The sequence below is a fragment of the Mauremys mutica genome, chromosome 16 (genome assembly GCF_020497125.1).
Source record: "Mauremys mutica isolate MM-2020 ecotype Southern chromosome 16, ASM2049712v1, whole genome shotgun sequence".
Taxonomy (NCBI): Eukaryota; Metazoa; Chordata; order Testudines; family Geoemydidae; genus Mauremys; species Mauremys mutica.
Genome location: NC_059087.1, coordinates 18,456,740 through 18,480,308, shown reverse-complemented (window position 1 = coordinate 18,480,308; position 23,569 = coordinate 18,456,740). Strand labels below are relative to the sequence as shown.

At 44.0% G+C, this 23,569-nt stretch overlaps 1 protein-coding gene across 1 annotated transcript in view; it reads right to left on the bottom strand.

The window, feature by feature from the left end:
* The window catches only part of HIC2 (HIC ZBTB transcriptional repressor 2), a 95,467-nt gene that overhangs the window by 31,651 nt on the left and 40,247 nt on the right, over positions 1–23,569 (bottom strand). The window contains exon 2 of the mRNA XM_044989999.1: positions 20,216–20,359. The gene's annotated coding sequence lies outside the window, so the exon portion shown is untranslated. The remainder of the gene's footprint in view (positions 1–20,215; positions 20,360–23,569) is intronic.

Genomic DNA, 23,569 nt, shown 5'->3' with positions numbered 1-23,569 from the left:
AGCAGGAGACAGGTATTCATCACACTGTTCCTATGGAAACTGACACTAAGCAACTTCCCTGTTCTACCTTTTGGCTGTCTGCATGTGTGCCCACAGTACTGGCTGGAGCATCCATTCCTTAAAATGTTTTCTCATCAGGAGAGTGTGAAACTGTGCAGGAGGACAGCCACATTAGAGTCAGGGACTGGGACAAAACTAGGAGTGAAAATTAACGAGTCCTGCAGCTTGTTGAAGAGAACAAATAGGAGAGTAAGAAGCTGGCATGATGGAGAGGAATGAGATTTATCCTCACCTGAGCCTTGTCTATACTAGTAAATAGGTGGTTTTTACAAGATAGCTTTCTCATTGTAAAAAACCTGCACCATTATGCCTAGTGTAGACGTGGCCTCAGTGACTGAACCTGTAAAGCCTGGAAGACAGAAGTGAAGCAGAGTTGTAAGTTCTCTTCTTATTGCACACCGAGGCCAGGTCTACATGGGGGAGGGGGGGAATATGGATCTAAGATTTGCAACTTCAGCTATGAGAATAGAATCACTTACTTCGCATCCTTGTGGCGCAGGAATCTACTGCCACCGCTCCCCCATCGACTTTGCTTCTGCCTCTCGCCGAGCTGGAGTTCAGTAGTCAACGTGAGAGCAATCGGGGATCGATTTATCGCGTCCGTGTCTACACTACGTGTGATAAATCGATCCCTGATAGATCGATTGCTACTCACCAATCTGGTGGGTAGTGTAGACGTACCCCAAGATTTGACTTGCGGCAGCTGGTTAGCACCCCTGCAGAAGGTGCACCTGGACTCTTATTGAAAACAAACATTCCACTATCTGATGGAGAATAGTAAAAAGCTCACATTGTCTTGTTTAAAAGGCTATAGATAAACTTATTACTTTTACTCTCATAGCAAGTGGACGTGCTAACGATTTCCTGCAGCTAAACCAATGCAAAGCTAACCTGTTTGGTTTTTACATCAAGAGTGTGATGAGGTTTCTTGCCCAGCAATGTAGTTTCTCATACATCAAATAAGTGATTTAATCTGATGGCTATTGGTAGAATGATAGTTGTTCTTTGTATCCTGTCATTAATATAGTACGCTCAGATTGGCTTTAGGAACAGACCTCTTGTACACTTCAGCCAATCAAGAGGCAGAGTTAACCACAAAAGTACAGAACTACTAGTCTGGTCCCTGACTGGATTAAGATTTAAAAAAAAACCCCAACCACCCACCCACCCATCCAACACATACTCATGCCTAAAGATCAACCATGCAGTAACCCGTCTGGTGAAATTACAGCAATAAAAGAAATCCTACCTTAGACTGAGCTACAGTTTCCTAATTCAAGCATGTGTCAGACCAAGCGTGGCAAATGCCACTTGGTCACTCACACTTTTGTTAAGTTTAACACTATTGTTGGTTTTCAAATGGGGTGGGGCAGGGCAATCCAATCAAATACTTTAGTATTATGGACTGAATAAGCAAGAGAAAGAGGGGGTGTGTGGCTTCTTTGTCATGTATTTTTGCTTCTTGAATTGTATGATGGGCAGGCCTGATGTGAATCACCAGTGCATATGCCCTAGGTGGTGTAAGAGTTGGTGCTTTCCTAGTGCCTTCCATATGGGGATCTCAAAAAACTCTTAACACACAATCATGAACAACCTTTTTTAGTTGACTAACGAGGGAGGGGAGATTCTTATGGCACACACTTGGAACAGATGGTCCTGAAAATTAAAATTCAAAACCAGATTTGGCCTAATACGGAATCTGGTGACTCCTTTGGAGCTACACATTTGTTGCTATCTATATTAATTCTGGTTTGCATGTGAGTGGGGGGCAGGCAGGTGGATGGTTCAAAGACTCGTGTACTCTTCCTTTAAATGGGCTGGAGGACCTTCTGGGCAGAAACTTCAGAAAGAATGAATAGTTTTAGGGATAATACTGCTTCCCTTATCTAACAAAGTTCTTGGTTCAGTGTTAGAATAAAGTGACTTTTTCCCCCCCAATACTTTACCAGTATCGATGACAATTCCCTTAATAAGGGGGCAGAGAGGGCTGTTCTGCTCCCCAGTTTAAAGAAGTCTTTTCTGCAATTAATCTGAATTACAGTAGTAATATCCATTGGCCCCAACTGAGATCAGTGCCCCACTGTCCTGAACAGCTTACAATCTAAACAGACAAGACTGACAGAGTGTGGGACAGGGAAAAGACCCATGAGTAAGTGACTAAAAATATCCATCAATTAAAACCAGAATAAGACCAATATTATGTGACTTGAGGTCTTTGGAATTAAAAACCTGCTTAAAAAGGAGTAGTTACTTCCACGCTTGTTCAATCCTGTCAGACAGGGAGGGCAGTCCAAGACTGTAGACTCCCAAGAATCTCATTCCGCAGAGGTTTTAAAAGATATTAGTGTCTGTCTAGCATTAACCAGAGGGGCATCAAATCAGGCACAGTGGGCAGGTACAACACTCGTTTGCCGACAGAACGGTTGAGCAATTGGGTTTTACTCAGACAAGGTTTGCGCAAAAAAACAAAAAAAAACAAACTTACACCCAGTTTTTTGTTATATAAATCAAGCAGAGACTAATTCCATCTTGGCACAACAGGAGCTCCCCCAAGACCCTTGCTAGAGCCCTGGCATAGAGGTAATTGCGAGATCCAGGCAAAGACCTGACCACACCCATCACAGCTACTTGGTGTGAATGGAACATTACATTTAAACTTTGTACCCAGCCCATAAGTATTACCATAGCTTAACTTCTCTCTCTGAATAATACCTCAGGCAAGGACTGTGTGTAGCCCAGAAAGGGGAAACACACTTCCAATTTTCTAAGATTCCCTGATCCTGCTTATCTTCAACCTTTCCCTAAACTGCTGAATCCCTGAGATGCCTTCTCCTAGGCTGCCTCCTGATGATAAATTACCCTCTTCCAATCAGGGAACAGAAACAGAACAAGGTAGCCTATGGGACCAATCATAACTAGCAGTGTGAAGATTGAATTGCTCCTGTTCATTGTGTGAATGTTCATAGAGTAAAATAACTCACAAAACAGCTGCCAAATAAAATGTGACAAAGTGACCATCTGCTCATGGATATTCCATGGGCAGGAAGAGGGGCTATATTCACTGGGCTAACTATTTGCTGATCACTGGGAGAGAAAGCATGCATGTGCACCTAGAAGCAGCTAGCATTGGCTGCATTATGCTTGGCTGCTGGGAATGCTCTAGGCCAGGGGTAGGCAACCTGCGGCATGCGAGTTGATTTTCAGTGGCACTCACACTGCCCAGGTCCTGGCCACCAGTCTGGGGGCTCTGCATTTGAATATAATTTTAAATGAAGCTTTTTAAACATTTTAAAAACCTTATTTACTTTATATACAACAATAGTTTAATTATATATTATAGACTTACAGAAAGAAACCTTCTAAAAACATTAAAACGTATTACTGGCACGCGAAACCTTATATTAGAGTGAATAAATGAAGACTCGACACACCACTTCTGAAAGGTTGCCGACCCCTGCTCTAGGCTAAGAACTGAGCATCAGCACGTTCCACCCCCTACGTCTGATAGGGACCCCGGGGGAGGTGGTGTGTATGCCATGTTAGCTAGCTTCAGCATAAGCCAAGGAAATACTTTTTATCTCCATCTAAACACATAGTTCCAGTTAAACAGGTTTCTAATAATGGTTTGGCTGGATCCTGTGGATGCCATAGAAAGTGACATGTTCAGAACACCTTCCAGGCCAGGTTTTACTCTGTCAGAAACCTAGTACTGACAGGACCTAGGTTTGGAATATTTGATAGACAAACTGTGTTTGCAGAAAATGCATTTAAACTCAGGCCAGGTCTACACTACAGACTTTAGTTGATGCAAGTTACGTGGGCAAACAGCTGCTAACGTTTATACATCACTTGTGCACAGGTACACTTAGCAGTTTGCACAGACACTGTGCGTACTCACCAGGAGTGCTTTTCTCAATGCAGAGTGTGGTGCACCATAGATAGGGATCCCAGTGTGCCACGTGCTCCTATCTAGTGTGAAGCCTTTTCTCAACGTGTTCTGGGGTAGAAATCACTCTCCCAGGAATCTGGGGGTCAAGTTCCCAGCATGCAACTTTCACCATCCCAGAACATCATTCATATTCCATAATCATTTTGCCTTTTTTTTTTTTAAATCCCACAAACCCGTGCAGCACTTTTGGCACTAGCCCGCCTTGCTAAAGAGTACATAAATGGCTAACTTTCTAAGAGTATGCAAGTGTTGGTGGATCAAACTTCACCAATATCCAAGGAAGGTGCACGACACTTGCATCTGTAAGAACACAGGACTGTTCATAAAGCTGCAGACAAGGGCATTCTTTCCCAACTGAAATGCCCATAGTTACTCTGGGGGATCCAGACTCCCTCTTGCTCACAAAGTCGTATACCAGCCACCTTGACAGCACCAAGGAGAGATTCAGTTACTGGCTCAGCAGGTGCCAAATGACTGCTGAATGTGCTACTGGAGGATTGATGGGATGCTGGCAATGAGGAAAAATATCAATGGTTAGAGCTGCCTGTTGTGGTGGACACTATCTGAGAGGAAAAGCTGCCACCAGGGTGGAGGACCTCTTACTTTGAACAGCCAGACACCAGGGCTGTTACAAGAGCTCAGCATGGAGTTATGCAGTTGAGGGAGGTTTTGAAAAACCCCTTCAATGGTCAGCCACAGTAATGTTCTGTGCTGGACTGTTCTCTGTGCTTGGAGAATTGGTGCTGCTAGGAACTATGTAGTTACCTGCTGTACATTTATAAAATGTGTATTTCCCTCAAGCTAGGAGTTATGTGGTGCTTGCTGTACACTTACAAGTGCTGTGTGCTTTGAATACTGCTGTGCATTCTGCAACATTTCTGGTGAACTCAAAGATAATGGTATTCTTCAAAAATAGACATTTATTGACTTGCAAAACCAGTGCAGAAAAACAATGTGCAAAAAACAGCAGGCAATGAAACACAAACTTTAAACTTAACAGAATGGGACTTTGACATTGGAAAGGCAGCAAACATTTCTGCCCACTTCAGTGCACAAATGTAGTCTGTTGTGGCTACACGTACACTGACCTGTAAGAGCCAAGGTTGGTGTACGTGCAGCTGTGGTTTTCCTTGCTGTCACCTAATGTGGAGTAGGAGGACTAAGGATGCAGCCTGTGATGCCATGGGGGGGGGAATGTAGGGAGCTGCTCCAATGGAGTTCTCCAAGGATGGCAAAGGGCGAGAGTCTGGAATCTTTGGATCTGTAGGTCAACCAGGGTCTACAGCAGTTGGGTTTGCTCCTGAGAGAGCCCATTACGTGCTGGTTCAACTCCCTCTCCTTTTCCTGATGGGATTCCGGGGCTTGTCTCCTGTCCGTTCTTTCCTTCTCCATGCCATCTGCTGTGTTGATCTCCAGGCCATTTGCAGTCCAGTGCAACATTAGCTTGCAGGATCTCCCTGAATAGGTCCTCCCTATTCCTCATTCTCCTCCTAGTCAGGGCCAGGAGTTCTGTGAGCAGGGGAGAGGCACCCCTCAAGGCTGCAACAGCAGCAGCTGCTGATAAAAACAGACAGATGTGTCATTGGATTTACAGTCCCAATGGAAAGAGAATAGTTTCAAAACTCCCTTAACCTTGTTCCCATAAACACTTAATATGAAATGCTTATTGATACTTCAGCTTTGGAGACCAGCCACAAGGAGAGCAGCCCACCAGGGGCGAGGAAGGAATTTCAGTTGCATGAAACAAAAGTTTGATCCCTGTTCCATGGCTCCTTGTGCAGGGCAACGGCACTGAATAGTGGCACTATTTTCCAAGGCGGCGGCGGCGGCGGCTTTAGCGGATGTCTTGCCCAGGAGGGTAACAAAGGCATAGAACACTCAGCTGCCATTGGCTGCCTAGGTCCATAGGCCTCTAGCCTGTTTACTGCAGAGTATCTCTGGGATACAAGGGTCTTCCCTATGTACATAAACAAGCTCCATGCAGCTTCCCCGCCAGCCCCCACATCTAACCCAACAGGGGAATGAAGAGCAGGTGCCAGCTCTAACTGATCTGGTAGGAAAAGAACAATGAAAAGCAAATATCTTTGTCTTGTTAACCGGGGGATGGGCCAAGTGCCATCTTGCAATTTCAACATTGTATAGAAAAATGCCTGCTTACCGGAGGTCCCTTCCCCTCCACAGGGCTCATCCATGCTGGCCTGCTGGGACTCGCTAGATGGGGGCGAAGTCTCAAACAGGTCCTGTCTTGTGGCCCTATTGGGAGTCTCATCTCTCTGCTCTTCCTCTTCACAGCAGGGATCTGTGGCTCTGGCTCCTTAGAGGTGTCCATGGTGGTCTGTAGGGTCTCCGCCAACTATGGCGTGCGGCTTGTTGTAAAAGCAGCAGGTGTGTGGCTCAGCGCCAGATCGATTGTTGGCCTCCCTGGCCTTGTGATATGCCTGGCCCAGTTCCTTCACTTTCATGTGGTGCTGCTGCTGGTCCCTATTATGCCCTTCTGCTGCATCCCCTGTGCAAACTTTTCATAGGTTTCTATGGCAAGGTGACTCTCGTCGCCCTAACTTTTAGGGTTGCCAACTCTGACTAAAGCTATTCTGGGAGATTTCTCTCTCACTCACTCAGTCATTTTCTTAAAACATCCTATTAAAATCTCCCGGATTGCCATCAATAGTCCCATTGGGAAATGAATGTCAATTCAGGGAGACTCCCGGCCAATTCTGGAGGGTCTGCTAGTGTTCTATCCCCAATGAAGACAAGAGCCCAAAAAGTGTAGCCAATAACACTGTTAAACACAAGACAACAGAAAATACCACTCCAGAAGATCCTCCACATCTTCATAATCTTTGGCCCTGCGCAGCATAATATTTGGTGAAGAGAAGTTTTTGCTGCTAAGAGACACAGGCACTTCTGAAAATTTTACCCAAAAGTCACATGGACAGAGGCGGGGGGGGAGGAGAAGAACAACTTTGCAATTTGGGATGAATATTTTGAACAGAAACTAAAGCAATCACCAACAAACTGATGTAGAATAAATACAAGAACTCAAATTCGTCCTTTATGGAGATGAATTATAAAGACTGACAAGTCTGACATGACCTGAAATAATATTTTTCCATGTATATGAATATTTCTAAAACCATCCAAGGGACTGGAGAGAGTTTGCTGCCTCCTAAAGGGGAACCTTTAACTAAAAGGTTGAACAAGATTATAGTGGAAACCCTGAGGATACTCTAAAGTGGTTTTGCTGTGTTTGGGCATACCTTCTAAAAACCATTACGCTTGGGATTTTCCAGCAAGCTAATATTTTCCTTGCTGCACCAACTTTCCTCCCCCCACCCCCGTTATTAAAAGAACAAATTAAAGTAGCATACTGAATAGAGAAACGGCAGTGGAGAGGTTAAGTAATTTGGCTGAGGTCCCAAAGCATGACCAGTAGAAGAGTATTGTCTAGAATCCAAGTCACCCAACTCACTGTCCTTTTGTAACAAATCCAACATAGTAGGCAGGCAGTTAAGTAAATTACGTATCTGCATAGCTGGGACTAGAGCACTGATTTTTCGGCTCCCCCAAAGCAAACACAAAACACAATGACCTCTACCACTTGGGCTAAAGCTGCTCCCCCATAGCTTATAATAATAAGGCCCCTCTTCTTCTGAGGGCCAGCCACTAGAGAATATTATTACAGACACACATAGTACATTATACACAGATCTACATGGTGGGCCATACAAAATGTAACATTTAAGGAGCCTATCACTGTAGGATCTAAATGCAAATATCATAACACTTTATAGAGACCAGACAAAAGCTCCCTGCCCTGAGCTGCTTACAATCTGTGTTCCAGAGAATCCTGGTGGCGATTCATTGAGAGAATGATTTAGGTTTGACGCTGGAGGCGGCCAGCTGGACTAACTTGTACTTGTGGCTGTAGTTCGAGCTTCTCCATTCCATTCTGTTCCACTCCCTCCCCCACCCCCAAAAAAAGGGGAGGGGTGAGGAGAAGAGTCCAAAAGTCAATGGGAAAACTATGAATTAACAATACCAATGTCAGGAGTAGGATACCAAAAATACCAAGAGCACCATCATGGGCTCTCACACAAAATAAATTCTACAAGAGCACCTCTTCTCTCCCCCCACCAAAAATCTCACACATTCACTTCCAGTCTTAGAAGCTCATATCAAATTCCAGGCCAAAATAAGTTATAAGCCTGTTGGTTTTTATAGTCAGTCTTAGACAGGACTGTCCTGACACAGGATACACAGATTTTTTTGTAATTGTAGGGATTGTTCATATGTTAGAGGTATTACACGTAAACAAATTAATGGTATAAAATACACAGGTCCTGTCCACACTATAACTTTTAAACCAAGTTTATCAGTTACCTGCATAAACAGCTCCAAACACACTGTGTTCATACATCACAAGGTTAATCCTTGTTTGGCAACTGGCAATTTACAGTATTCCACCCCTGCCAGAAGACAACTGTCTTCCTAGAACCAGTTCAATGCAGTTTTTTGCACCGTGAATAGAACAGCTCCCCCTATACACCCTATTATGCATGTGCAATTTTGCTATTTTTACTCCTTCTCAACTAATAGTAATAAGGTATCAGTGTGTAATACCCCAGTCACTCCTAATGCTGCTTTATCTGTAGGTCTTCCAAGAATACCTCTGAGAGGGTATGGGATTGTTCCAGAATGCAATTATATCGAGTTAGCCAGTGTGATAGGTGTGTCCACACCAAGGAAACAAACATACAGTTGTGCTGTGAAAAGAGCTGCTACGTGGACATAAAACTAACTTATGTCTGTTACAATACATGCAGTTGAGACAAGAACTAGTTAAAAAGCCATGGTTGTACTTGTGGCATAGACGGCCTTATACATGTGACATTTTTCCACTTTAAAACCTCTGGACCGATTTTCTTCCAATTTGGCTTATTCCTCAGACCTAAGTGAGGTCACAAGTCAAAGGGATGTTTGAGCTTTCTATGTTCCTCCATTTATTAAGTGATTAGGGTAAAAGACTTCTGATCCAAAAAGGGTGGCAAAATGCCTAGCACATTAGGAATGCTAGGCATTATTGACTAAATTAAATACATGACAAATTCTCTCCCCTCCCTCCACTAGACAGAAGCAGGTATAAATAATAAAAATCCCTTTAATTTAAGGGAGTCAAGATAGAAAACTTCATGTATTATGTGCAACTGAAAGGGGAAATGGGGGGGGGGAGAGAAAACAAAAAAACCCACAGACACTGAAGTTCAGCCTTCACTATAGTGTGCACAACCTATGTCCACTGCTAGGTGAAGGCTTGTCACGCGCAATTGCATTAACACGTTCATAAAGAAGTTTTCACATGGGCTCTGCATGCTTTTAAGGAAAGTACAAGTCAGGCCAAGTTCGGAATCCTCCAACTTATGCAGTTTGAATTACAGCAGCCCAAACTGAATTCCTTTGTTGAACTCAGATTCAAAAAAAGAAAGGGAAAAAACCTCCCCAACCCTGGATTATCTAAGGATTTTATCATAAAACCAGAGAGGAGTGATATTTATTGACATGCCAAGAGTCCTGCAGCACAAGAATTTAGGAAAACCCAGAATACAGATACACCTAAATATCGTAACAAACCACTATTTTGCTTTATATAATGTAATCTTCCAAGTGGGGCTGATCCCATTGCCTATTAAGGTTGCTTGATACGTTTCATCATAAGATGGTGTTTTCAGTTGCTCATAATTTTACCAGTTTTTAACTGATTGGGCTGAAGTTTTCCATGCTGTGTCTGCCTCAGACTGATTTATTTATTATTATTATTTTAAGAATTTCAAGGAAGACAGTTCAGCCATTTCCAAGGGAGGGTATGGGGGAAAACATTGTTTGGCCCATATTAAATACTGGCAAACTTATCTTTGAAAAGCTCTAGTCCCCGTAATGTGTTGACGCTAGAACTTGACTTTTAGCACGGGGGTGGCCCTGGTGAAAATCTGACCAAATTTGGCCAAGTTATGGAGACTTTTTTTTGGATGGGGGAGGGGGAAGGTTCTCATGCTCAGACTTCAGATTTTAGCAGCATAATTACTTCTATCATTAGTAATACCTTTTCCAGAATGGCTATTTTGGTAAATTGTCGAGTATAGACAAACCCTCAGACTCTGTCAAATATCTGTGAAACTCACTGGCAAAGTGTCACATCCTCCTCTACTGCTGGCCCACACAGGGTAACAGCCTACTACAGTTATAAGTTACTCTGTTTGCTGAAGTGGCAGAGGTCTGTGTGGTGCACCTAAAGGTTCCAACCCTGCTGATGAGCCACTTAGGTGTCAATATGACGGAATCCGCTCTCTCAGGTGTTTTCTTTTTTCTAAAGTAGGCCATTAAAACACACACAACCATGTTAAAAGGACATTAATGTCGCAAAGTCAAGCACTCAGAAGTTAGGAAACTACCAGTTTTACTACGGTTTTACTTAGCAGTTTACTAAGGCATCCTTAGTTAGGAAATGCCAGAATTAAAGTTGCTCGTGCAGCCTTAATTTGGTCCCCTTACACACATGCTGCTTTCAACTATCTGAAACGGGATTCCAAAGAGGATGGATCTAGACTGTTCTCAGTGGTACCAGATGACAGAGCAAGGAGTAATGGTCTCGAGTTGCAGTGGGGGAGGTTTAGGTTGGATATTAGGAAACGCTATTTCACTAGGAGGGTGGTGAAGCACTGGAATGGGTTATCTAGGGAGGTGGTGGAATCTCCTTCCTTAGGAGATTTTAAGGTCAGGCTTGACAAAGCCCTGGCTGGGATGATTTAGTTGGGTTTGGTCCTGCTTTGAGCAGGGGGTTGGACTAGATGACCTCCCAAGGTCCCTTCCAACCCTGAGATTCTATAATTCTACGATATGCATGAGCACATTTTCCCCCCCCCCCCACACACAGGCCCCCTGCCTCATTCAGTGCAACGATGGATGGCACTCAATGAGCAGCTATTCACGATTTTGTTTTCTCATTGCACAATATGTGGCCCTGTGTCTTATTCATTGTATTCTATCCAAACCCTGCTCTGAGGCAGAGTTATCAATTTCCACAGTGGTTTTTCTATGGTGCTCATCACTATAGGCTCAGTACTTCAGAAACATTAATGAATTTATTTTCACAACACCCTGTGAGCTGAGGGAATACTATCCCCATTTTGCAGCTGGGAAACTGAGTCAGATTAAAGGTCAAAATTAGCACTGAGTTTGGGTGTACAATTTGAGATGTCTAGGCCCTCGGAGCGCTTATCATATTGCACTTCATTTGTTCAATGCAGAGCTCAGCTGCTTCAGTTGCAGCTGTGGGTGCTCAGCACTTCTGCAAATCAGACCTGGGGAGGGGTCTCAAGATGGGCATGCAGAAAATGAGGAACAGACAATTAGTGAGCAACTGTGCAATGTTTGGTGTAAGTGACTTAACTAACATCACACAGGAACTCTGGCAGAGGCAGCAATAGTCACATTCTCCAGCAGTCAGCTGTCTTAACTGTGACACTGTCCCTTCTCTTCCTGCAATCCCCGGCCTCACTCATTACACTCCTTCCAACTGCTGCAATAAGCAAAGCATGGGTCCTACAGACATACATAATCCTGAATCATCCCCAGAGCAGGTCCATCCGCCATGTATGAGACAAGCATCCGATGAGGAAAAAATACTATGATCATGTAACTAAAGCCTGTATCAATAATGCATATGCACAAAAGGCTGAATTAAGGTTACACAGGCAACCTTAATAGTGGCATTTCATAACTTGACTTTGCAACCTTACTAATGTTCTTTTAATGTAGTTTTGTGTGATTGGTTTTGAAATAACATTTACAGACCATCTGTTAAAACACAAACTTGATTTTTCTCAGTTGAAGTTGCCTGGTTTGGGGGCTGTTCAAGGCTATAAAAAAAACTGGAGCCTGAAGCAACTTTTGTGGGTTCATTTCCCCAGGGAACAGCATAGCTAAGAGGAATTAGTCAAAATAAAGGAGAGTGGAAAATTATAGTACGTGTACATCAAATAGGGTCACAGAAGGAAACAAACCAGTTCCAATCTCTGGATCCTACAAATCCCTCTCCCATGTGCTCTCTGGCACCACTTCAGAGTAACCTGGGGAAGAAGCATGTTTACCTGTTTCAGTGTATGCTATTTCCTCAGTGGCTATAGAAACAGGCACAGAGGATCCCACCTGGACCAGCCATTGTAGTTCCTGACCAGATTCTTGCAAAGGGTAAACTTTGTTCTTTTCCTCCCCTTCAGAACAAACAGCCCGTGCTTATGCCCTCTGTGTCTTCTTTGAGCAACTAATATCAGGAGATTTATATTCAGGGCAAGAGCCCATGCTGGCAGGAGAGGAAAGTGCTTCTGAGAAGGAGAGGGAGGTGGGTAGAGGGAATAGCCTACAGTTTCTTGGCTTGTGATCAGCAAGCTGGACGCATTCTGTGGAACTAGGCCAAAGTATTAGTTATATTCAAAAGAATATTTGAATCCCAGCTCAAGGGAGCCTAGTTTGTGGCTCTCATTTATGCTGTACATCAATTGAATATCAAACCACATTTTCTGCCTTCTGAATAATAAAGCTTAATAGCTTGGGACTCCCATATGGCCTATTGTTAAGATATTTCCAAACACTGGCTGCTGTTTTATTTCTGAAGGAAGGAAGACTTCTCCCTCCTCCGAGCTTTACTTGGTAAAAAGAGGCATGTGGCAAAATAAAAATAAAGTGCATCAAAAGTTCTGAGAGGGGCTTAAAAATGAAGGGGTCAAAAAGATGGGAAATACATTTCGAAATGTAACGGGGGGTGGGGGCGGAAGGCCACTGTCTCATGCAAATGCGTGTTTCAGGCACAAGCAGCTGGTGCCACCAGCCTCTGCAGTACTGAACAGGGGGTGTAGAAGCTTTCAGAGCCCACGAGCTGCCCTAACAAAGGAGGACCACACAGATTCAAGCCATTCACAAAAGGAGCCAGGCTGATTATTTGATGATTACTTACAAGGGAGCTTGGCCAGTAATGTAGGCAATAATACTGGAGAAACCTGTTCAATGTGTAACCTGGGTTTGTCTTTTCACAAGTCCCTCTTTACTCAGCTACTCATTCTCAGACGGCACTGCTGATGGATCAGTTTTCTACACAAGACACTAATTTTGTTAATACAATAATAAATGCTTCTACAGTGCAATACACACAGACATTTTATCTGAACATCCAGGTGAAGGCAGGAAGTATTTTTATTCCCACTTCACAGATAGGACGGATGAGGCAGAGAGATATTAGAAAACTTGCCCAAGGTCAGAGTCGTGGTCAGAGCCAGGATTCGAATTAGGCCTTCCCCACTTCCCGTCCTGTGTTCAGACCACTTGGCCACAAGTCCCTCTTTGAAAAAGAGTAAGTCAGTCTGTAATGTAACAAAATTTGACGAGTGTGCCCACGCACCCAGTTCCATTCAGTACAGGGCAGCGAACTGCTCAGAAACCTCTTGAATCTTATACTCCTGACAGTGCTGCAGAGGGAGCACCACAGGGCATCCAACTGAACAAACTCCTGCTCTCGGCAAGCAGCACCACAAACTGGCCCTAAGGAGGGGCTATCCAGGCCTCCTCACTGAGGAAGATGAAGCCCTGCATCTTGACCATCCATGGTGTAACATACTGGACTGTGTTTAAGCGAATGATCCAGGAAGATAAGAGTTCTCGTACCAGGCAGAGGTATGGGAGCAGAGCAAGACTCCAAGGAGCTAAGGGGGCAGGAAGGTTAAGGAGAAATTTTTTTCTTCCAGCTGTTGCCACTGCTTCACCCTTGCCCCACAGCAACTTCTCACTCCTGCCTCCTCCCTTCTTCTCATGTTCTGCTCTAGAGAAGAACCAGGCTTTAGGAACCAGCTGCCTTGACCCTGTAGCTCACAGCTGTCTCCTGCCTAGCACCTAGAGCTATGCAAAACCCAGAATTTCCATCCCACAGGGAATTCTGACATTTCAACATTTGTCTTCATCCCAAGTCAGGGCACAAAGTTGAAATCCTGAAACTTTTTGCAGAACAGAAATTCTGAAAAACGTATTTCCAAAAAGTTGTCAAATTGAAACATCACATTTTCCCTCAAACCAGTTAGACATTCCCCAAACTGAAGTTATTTAGTTTCAGTTTACTGAGCTGAGCTGAAAATGTTTCATTTCCAGTCAGTGTGCTATTAAACCTCAGCCACAGGAAAATCTGCATTTCATCATGGGAAGGCCTAATCCTCCAGGGATTCTGGCCCATAGAGGATAAAGGTGGCCTGAACAACTGCTCCCATAAGGCAAAGCGCTGTCAGGGAAATGCAGTTTAATGTTTTATTCCAGATCAGTTTTAAAAAAAAACAAACACAAACACACACACCCTGCTTGAACCAACCCAACATTATTTCATTTTGATTTTCCTAATTGGGGGGTGGGGAAGCTGAAGATTTACAACAAAATCAATTTTCCCCGCAGAAGACTTTGATTTTGCAGAAACTGCATTTTCCGTTGGACAATCATTGACAGAATTTCCAAGTAGCTCTGTGTCTCACCATGTGTAAGTGGCACTTCTGGGAAGCATAACACAGACTCGAGGGGCACAGAAGGTATCCTACAACCCCACGTACACCTTTACCCACTAGCTACAACCTGCATCCACGTCCTTGGCACCTATTCCCAGCTGTCATTACCTTCATAAAAAGTTCCATCACATTTTACATAACTTCTCTGTGGAGTTTCCTGGATCATCCTACAATAAATTCTCTCTGCACTGTAGAATTCTGGGATACCTTAAAAATAAGCTATTGATTGAAGCTCATGCTCTATCACAGAAATTTCTCTAAAACAGTATTTTAGACTTGGGTCAGTTTCACACCTATGGAAAGGGTCTTTAGAAATTGGAGTAAACACCCCTCCCCCAAATGACCTCAAAAGGATTGGAGGATCAAGATCATGGTAAGAATAGACTGTGGGGTTTGGAAAGAATTTTGAGACCCCCTGCTATAGAGGTTACTCAACACAGGGGCCTGTAGGTAGATCCTGTAGGTGTACATGGGGTTGTAGGATACCTTCTACTGCTTGAGCTGTTGATACTGCCTCAACCCAGTGAGTGAAGAAGCGAGTGTGTATGGAGGTTCTTTATGTGCAAGTTCTTTTTTATCCCACGTGTATGGGTCTAGATCATCCATAACGACAATGGAGGATCCTCCTGTAAGAATGGGTGCAGGGTTACCCTGCCACTGTAAATAGCAAGATGCTGCATAAGGACCAATGTGCATTGTCATTTTTAGTAGTTTTCCCTCTATAAAAGTAGCATAGTGTATTCCTAATTCTTGTATATCTTAGGGAAGGGGAAATGGGATGTGCATATATTTTGATTTACTTCTTTTAAAAACACTTAGCCCACAGAATTCCAATGTTGGAAACTGTAATAAACCTCTTTATAAACCCCAGAACCTTGAGACTGTTTTATAATTGTAAGGAATCATAACCAGAGATTTAGTCTAGCAGTGATCTGCCCTCAAACATATTAATCTGTCACATCTAATATAAAGGCAACAAGGAGACTAACTTTTTCACAGAGTAACTTATACAGACTGAGTATGGATTTGATGGGATCTTAAATTACCCCTGAAGCCAGAGTAAATTTCTCAATCCAACACCTACTAGCCCAAGGACTAAGCCTACTAGCCAGAGTGGAAAAAATTCCTGTGTTTTTATTCATGATTTTAAGCCTTCGATGCATGTTTTACAGTTGTATTTTACTGCTGTTGGATATTCTCCATATGGCTGACACATATGACCAGCTTTCTTTCTATTTCCTCCTTTAGCTGGGAGATTTGATTTTTCTGACTACAGAAAGATATGTGCTGGGGGACAGGGCCCTTGCTACCCTGCCTTCCCCAAAGCTATGCTGCCTGAAATGTAAAGGAATACAATAACCATGCATTGTAGACAACATTTTTAATATCAGTTCTCTACTTAATATTGGAAATGTTAGTTTTTCCTTTTCTAGCTTCATTCCACTTTCTTTCCTAGCACAGATCATAGGGTAGGTCTTCTTGCCTTGTTTTTAGGGTATGTTTCATCTTTCCTTCCTTTCCCCACACCCCTGCCTCTCTCTTTTCTCTCTCCTGCAGTCTCACCTGAAATCTCAGTCCCCTGCTTATCTTCTCTAGCTTAATAATTCAAATATTATCTAGATCTTAAATCTCTCCCTTCTTTCTCCTACCCACTCACACACTCCTCTGTTCGCTGAAGGGAATTGAGTTCTGGGCCACTCCACATTTGGTTCCTTTCTATCCTCCAGAGAAGTAGCAACTGTTTCCTAAGACATGCAACTCCCTCCTCTCCTCCAGAAAGGAAGGCAGCAGCTCACTCAATCCCCCACTCCCCGGACCTGCCACTCGGCCCTCTAACCGATCCCAATTGCCCGTTCACCCTGCAAGAGCGGTTAAGTAGGTTTTTCCAAACAGAGATTAAGAGATAACCCTGAATGCAATTTATAGTCGCTTGCATATAGAAGGAGCTAGACCTGAAACCCACTACTATGCTTACAAAGTCTTTTGGTATTGAACCAGGGAATCCTGATTTCAGGACCAATGAAAGACCAATGAAACCAAGTGTGTCAGCACGGCTGACTTAGTGGGATACTGAAGAGGGTTTTCTACATTCTTGCATAGTGCCGTAGTATAGACGCCTATGCCAATGGAAGCGTTTTTTCTGAACAATGTTGGCTAGGTCAGCAGAGGGCCTCTTAGGTTGACATAAGCTCCAGTGTAGATGGAACTGTATCAGCATAGCTACAATGGTCAGGGGTGTGGGTTTTTTCCATACCCATGACCTATGCCGCTATGCCCACATAACCTTTCACAGTAGGCCTGGCCTGAGCATGTGGTTTTTAGTACCAGTCACCCAAGGTAGGGTAATCCCATCAAGAACTTCAGACCATACTGGGAGGGACGTTGGGTCGTGTGGTGAATAATCGTAGCCAGGAAGCAGTTTCATACTGCTTCAAACATGAATTCCTTCTGCGAGCAGGGAGCCAATCACCTCCATGCTCAATATTATTAGTGCCTAGGATGAACTTTTAGTTCCACTCTACAGCAATGGACAGACTACAACATGTTGGAGAGACAGGAGAGAGAGAAAAATATCCAGGTGTGAGACGCTTATTGCTCTGGCCACTGCAAAAAATGAAGGCTTGAGCTCACATTTTTGCCTGATTGCATAGCTGTCTCTGCTACCCATCTAATCTGCTTAAAAAACTGGTTTTGAAGGATATGGTTCAGACATACCAGTCGTGTAAGGGGCGGGGAGGGGGGTAGAGGAGAAGTGCTGCAGCTGCAAAAGATAAAATAGAGACAACTAATTTTCTCAGAGGTTGCAACACAAGCTCTCTCCCCCTCCTCCACATACAGTCAACTGCACTGGGTGGATAAGCTAGAGATTCTACAGTGTAAGCAATAAGGTACAACAAGGTGTGAGAGCCTCTTCCCCCCCTCCCCCAATACCCACGCCCTTTGGGGGTGCAGTGGAAAGCAAAAGGCTGGAAGCTCAGCCACCAGAAAGAGGGAGGTGGCAGAAATACCTGTCCTGGCTCATTTCAATTGCGATACCACTTTCATGGTGGGGTGGAGGGAAATACATGTCACTAGATGTTATACTGAGACCATATGCGGATGAGTTGCAACTTCTGTTTGGTGGTTCGGTTTTGAACCCCTATTGTGTGATCAGATTGCTCCCATTATCCAGGCCATTTTTGCAAATTAACACAAATTCGTTGAGCCATGTGTCCTGGAAATTAAACAGATGAAGGAGGGGAGGGAAATCCACTGCATTTTTTGGTGACAATATCTGAAACTTACACATGGAAATCTCATTTTATAGTCACTGCCATCTCTAAACTCCAGCTGGATGATAGATGGGGTATCATTGTAAGTGGCCCTTGACCACCACTAAATAGGCCAAATATTTCAGTCTAAAAATGGGGGGGGGGGGAAGAGAGAGAGAGAAAATGAATGGGTCACCAACAGAAGATTAAGCAGCAAAATTAGTGGACCAGATTCTGGTTGCACTTACATCATATCAGTTAAATTGCTCCAGATTTGCAGCAGAAAAACTGAAATCGGAATCCTGCCCAGCACTTTAGGAAGGCAGCTGCATTTTTTTTTGAAATGTGTAGAATTTCAAAGCAGTTTGCTTTGTTTCAGAAATGTAAGCTCCCCTTATCAGAGGGGCTAATGGCCTTTAGTAGCTGAAAAAAAGACTTCTAAAAATTAGACGTGTGGTTTTTTTCTCTTCTTTGTGATGGCTAAAGAAGGCATAGGATATATATTAGTATTTGTCACTTTCTCAAAGTTGTGTTTTTTCTCTGCTTGTCGTCTTCCTCTTCCCCCTCCCTCCTTGGAAATATCAGGAATGTGATACTAGTCATGGGGGGGGGGTCCTCTGTGGATGTATTTTGTGAGTGCAGACTCCTTAATTGAAGGCGCAAGTGTATCCAGTTTTTAACAAAAACTTCCTCTCCCCAAAATGATAGCCTCTGAAGTTAAATAGGTGTTAGTGAAGAGCTTGAGTCTGACTAAAAATCCTTTTTCCCACGTAACTGTTCAAACTGTTACTGTCTTGACTCTTGCAATGTCACCATTTCACTCACTCTCAAGTCCTCAGAATCTTTCAGGCTGTTTTTTTTCCTATCAAAAACCTGACAAGGTTCCAACTGCAATTCTAGCCACCCAGCCCTGTTTGCTGGTCAACTCTCAAGGCATTCCAAAACCATCTCCTCCTGGCCCCCCAGTTTTTAGGTGTATTACACTACAGCTGGCTGAAGTAAGCAGGTATTATAGCTGTAAATGGCAGTCAAAATACAGCCAATGCAGGGATGCTTAGAACATCTGATATCGGGAACACCCAATCAACTAGCAGCACAGCGCATGGTGTTGATAGGGCAAAACCCCACACGCTTCTGCTGAAGCACAAAGCTAAAAGACCGCGTATTTTTCACTATCCAGAGAAGCGCCGTTTTTTCTCCTGCTTAGCTCCCCTCCTCAGCACAGCATACAGTTCCGAAAAATCATTAGAAAAAGGTATGTGTGACTCTAGATAACACGACTAGTCCTTTGTATTTAAATCGTTCACTTCATTCAAGAATCTCATTGCGCTTGGCAGTACTATTGTGAGGTTAGAGGACTTGTCCAAGGTCACAAGGCAATAAAGAGGGAAATTGGACATGGAGCCCAGACTTCTCCACTTCTGAGCCCACTCCCCCAACCTCTAGACCAGAGGCGTCAAACAGTGGGCACTGCAGGCCAGATCAAGCTTAGCTGATGGACTTGTCTGGCCTCTGACATTCAGATACTGGAAAATCTGAAGCTTTTATTTTGAAAAAAAGCATTTCTAGCCTTCCTGGTTACGAAGGTAACAATCCAAATAAGTGTGAAGCTCTGAAGCAGCATCCTTCCATGTCTGCAGGCAGCCAGAAAGATGTGGACTGCCCACCCCCCATTAATCTCATTAGGATATTAACCCTGATGCCCAATGACAACACTTCAGTGATCAGCAATTAAGTAGTTAATGCTCACATTTGAGCAGATGGAATGGGAGTTACTGTAGGGAAGAACAGAGGCGGCACAGATAGGGAAGACAGAGAAAAGGGAAAGGAAGATGGGAAGATGACAAAAGGCACAGAAACAGCAGAGATCCTGAAGTGCAGCATAATTTCCCCCCTCAGTGCTGATTAGCAACCAAACCATGCAGCTTCTAAGACCCTGTGCAGACTAAGCTGGTCAGGACACTTTAGCTAACCTTGCATTTCTAAATGCATGTCCAAGCATTCAAGTCTATACAGATCCTGTTTCTGATGACATCACAGGGACTAAGAGTAAAGCTAAAATGTGGTGTGAGATCACTGGGATGACAAGCAATAGAGAGCACCTTGCATCTATGTTCTGGTGTATTTTATAGTCAATAGACAAGAATAAACTGTACTTCTCAGACTGAAGGCTGCATGTGGAAGTTAATTTCCAATTTCTAGTATCATTTTGCAGTTAGACATTACCCCGTGGCTAGTATTCTCTCTGATGCTCCATCCAAAGCCCCATAACCCAGTGGAAAAAGAGATTCTACCACTAGTTTGCACTCCTCGAACTCTCTAAATCAGCGGATTTCATATTGCTTTACAATCAACGACTCACCTACCTTGAGCGCAGCTATAAATATTATACCCGTTTGACAGATGGGTAAACAGTCCCTCTGAAGTCACCGAGATTGCAAAGCTGTGATTGAGGGCATATTTGACCCAAAGATGTTGACTTCAATGTGAGTTGCGGGTGCTCATCATTTCTGGAATAAAAAAAAAAAGTCTACTTTTACTTAAGTATTGAAGCCTGGAAATTTTGGATAACATTAGGCACCTAAAAGTGACTTATCCAAGACCAGAGAGACCAAAACCCTCACCCCCCTACTTCAACAAGTGGGCTACACTTCTTGCCTATGCTCTCTGTTCTCTAGAGCTGGGGTAGCATTATTTGGGGCCTGGTCTTCTTGGTCTTTATGGCTCCAGAGTGTATAGCTGGAGAGCAAGGAAACTCTAAAACCGAACTCTGACGTTTTATTTGGTGGGAGTGTGGTAAATACTTACGGGATGGGGGATTCTATCTGGGAAGCAGTGACTCAAAGAGATTTGGGGGTCATAATGTATAAGCAGCTGAACATGAACTCCCAATGTGATGCTGTGGCCAAAAGAGCTGATGCAATCCTGGCATGCATCAACAGGAGAATCTCGCAAAGGAGTAGAGAAGTTATTTTCCCCTCTGTATTTGGCACTGGTGCGACCACTGCTGAAATACTGTGACCAGTTCTGGTGCTGACAATTCAAGAAAGATGTTGATAAACTGGAGAGGGTTCAGAGAAGAGCCAAGAGAATCATTAAAGGATTAGAAAACCTGCCTTATAGCAATAGACTCAAGGAGCTCAAACTATTTAGAGAAGGTTAAGGGGTGACTGGATTACAAGTCTAAGGGCTTGTCTACACGTAGAGCGCTGCAGCTATGCTGCCATAGTGCTTTAGTGAAGATGCCACTATGGTGATGGGACAGCTTCTCTTGTCGCCGTAGAGATGGTACCTATGTCAACAGGAGAAGCTCTCCTGGGGACATGGCACTGTTTACATTGGGGGTTAGGTCAATAGAACTACGGCACTCAGGAGTGGATGGCCATTGTATCTACATGGGGAATAAATATTTAATAATGGGCTCTTCCATCTAGCAAAGGTCTAACACAGGGGTTCTCAGACTTTTGTATTGGTGACCCCTTTCACATACCAAGTCTCTGAGTGCGACCCCCCCCCCTTCTACATTAAAAACACATATATTTAACAGCATTATAAATGCTGGAGGCAAAGTGGGGTTTGGGGTGGAGGCTGACAGCTCGCAACCCCCCATATAATAATCTCATGACCCTCTGAGGGGTCCCGACCCCCAGTTTGAGAACCCCTGGTCTAACACGATCCAATGGCTGGAAGCGGAAGCTAGACAAATTCAGACTGGAAATAAGGAGTAATTGTTCCAGCTGTTAATTTACCCAGGGTCATGGTGGATTCTCCATCACTGACCATTTTAAAATCAAGATCAGAGGTTTTTCTAAGGGATATGCTCTAGGAATTATTTTGGGAGAAGTTCTATGACCTGTGGTACACAGGGGGTCAGACTAGATGACCACATAGATTCCAAGGCCAGAAGGAATCACTGAATTCGTAAGAGAAGGGAACTGGACTTGCCCCCTTTCCTCCTCCAGTGATGACCAAGGTGCTTACAGCAAGGTTTTAAGGGGCAGTAAAGATGGTGCCCTGGATCCCAGCAACACCGTTTTCACAATCCATTACCTGATTTATTATTCAAATACACAGAGGTCCACCTTGCTGTGGCAACATCGACCATCCACACAGAGCCTGTTCAGAGTTATTACAATAAATACCAGAAGAATTATGAGTCTTGTGGCATCTTCTAGCCCTTCCAGCAGTATTTGGGGAACAGTCTGTCAGCTTGAAAGACAGATAATTTCTCATGGCTTGTCCAGGCAATAGGTGTGCCCCTCGCCAAATAGGCTTACTGCTTAAAGCTTAATTGCACCCGTGGTTTAAACATTATCCCCAACAGCACTTGGGAGTATTTGGATTTGGGCATTTCAGGTGTAGGACTAGGGCCTGAATCACAAACGGAGCTGGGCAAGCTGGAGTGGAAGCCACTGGTAAGAGCAGGTTATATACACACCAGAGGGCAAAGGCTGGGCGGAAAAGTGTTTTTGTTTTGATCAGATTTGGCTGCACTTGCATTTCCAGCTGGGTTTGGGTAATGTCCACCACATTGTTTGTGACTAAGGGCAGGTTTCCTAGTCTCAGATTTCATTTCCACAACAAAAAGATCAAAGTTTGAGCCACTTGTGCAACTAGGGTGTTTGCAGCGAGCAAGCGGTAACTGCACAGCAAGCACACTCAGCTGTGCTCCTTCATCCCATAGGCTATGTGAAAAACAGAGGAAGAGGAAATAGCCCAGGTCTGACCTGGATTACAATTTGCCATCCTTCCTTTACCATCTGACATTTTAAAAAAAGGGTTTAATACTCCAAGATTAAAGGCACACTCAAATGCTTCTCTATAAAACCCTTAAAAAAAACAACTGCCACCTACAGAGCCAGTCCTCCGTTTCTCCCCCTCATTTAGCAGATATGGATTCCTCTACCCCACAGTTCTTATGGAGAACACCACAGAAGATCAAGTTCCTTTCAGTCTCTCTCATTTCTGGACCCATTTAGTCCGTACAATGTAGACATGCAATGCACCCTGTTCCCAAAAAATAGTTTGTGCTGCTGCTTCAGAGACTGTGGGAGAAAACAAATAAAGTAGGCCCTGAAACTAGGTACATCATACTAGTCATAGTCATAAACTTGGAGCCAGGGACCAGGAGTCTTAAATTCTAATGTCTATTTACAGTGACTTACCATATTAACTCAAACAACACACAAACTTTCCAGGTCTCAGTTCTGCGGTCTATAAAAGGGAGAAACTATAGGGTGTTGCATGGTTTTATTAGAGCTCAGATATGGGGAGCTTTGCCCCGTGGGGGTGTCTGAGCCCCTCTTGTTGCTGTCCTTGTGCACTCCAGGCTCTGGAGGGACCATGCCCATCTACAGGGGTTGGACCCCCTCACGGTCCAATTTATTCCTTACTTCCCCACCATGTGAGCTGGTTCTGGGGGAGCCTGTCCTTTTGGAAGGGTCAGAGGCCCATTCCCCACATGAGCCAGGGTCTGCCCCTTTGAGTGGGGTGCAGAGAACAGGTAAACGTCATCTATTTCATAGGCTCTAAAGCACACACACAAGGGATGGAACACCCATAGAGATGAATGGAGTAGTTCACACATCTCACTGCTGTATTCGTCTCCAGGGGATGTTCTCAATCAGCTCAGAACTTCACAGTGTGAACAATGGGCCACTTCGGACCTTTTAGAGCCTCCAATGCTACAGATGGCCAAGCAAAGGAGCCTTTTCCCTCCA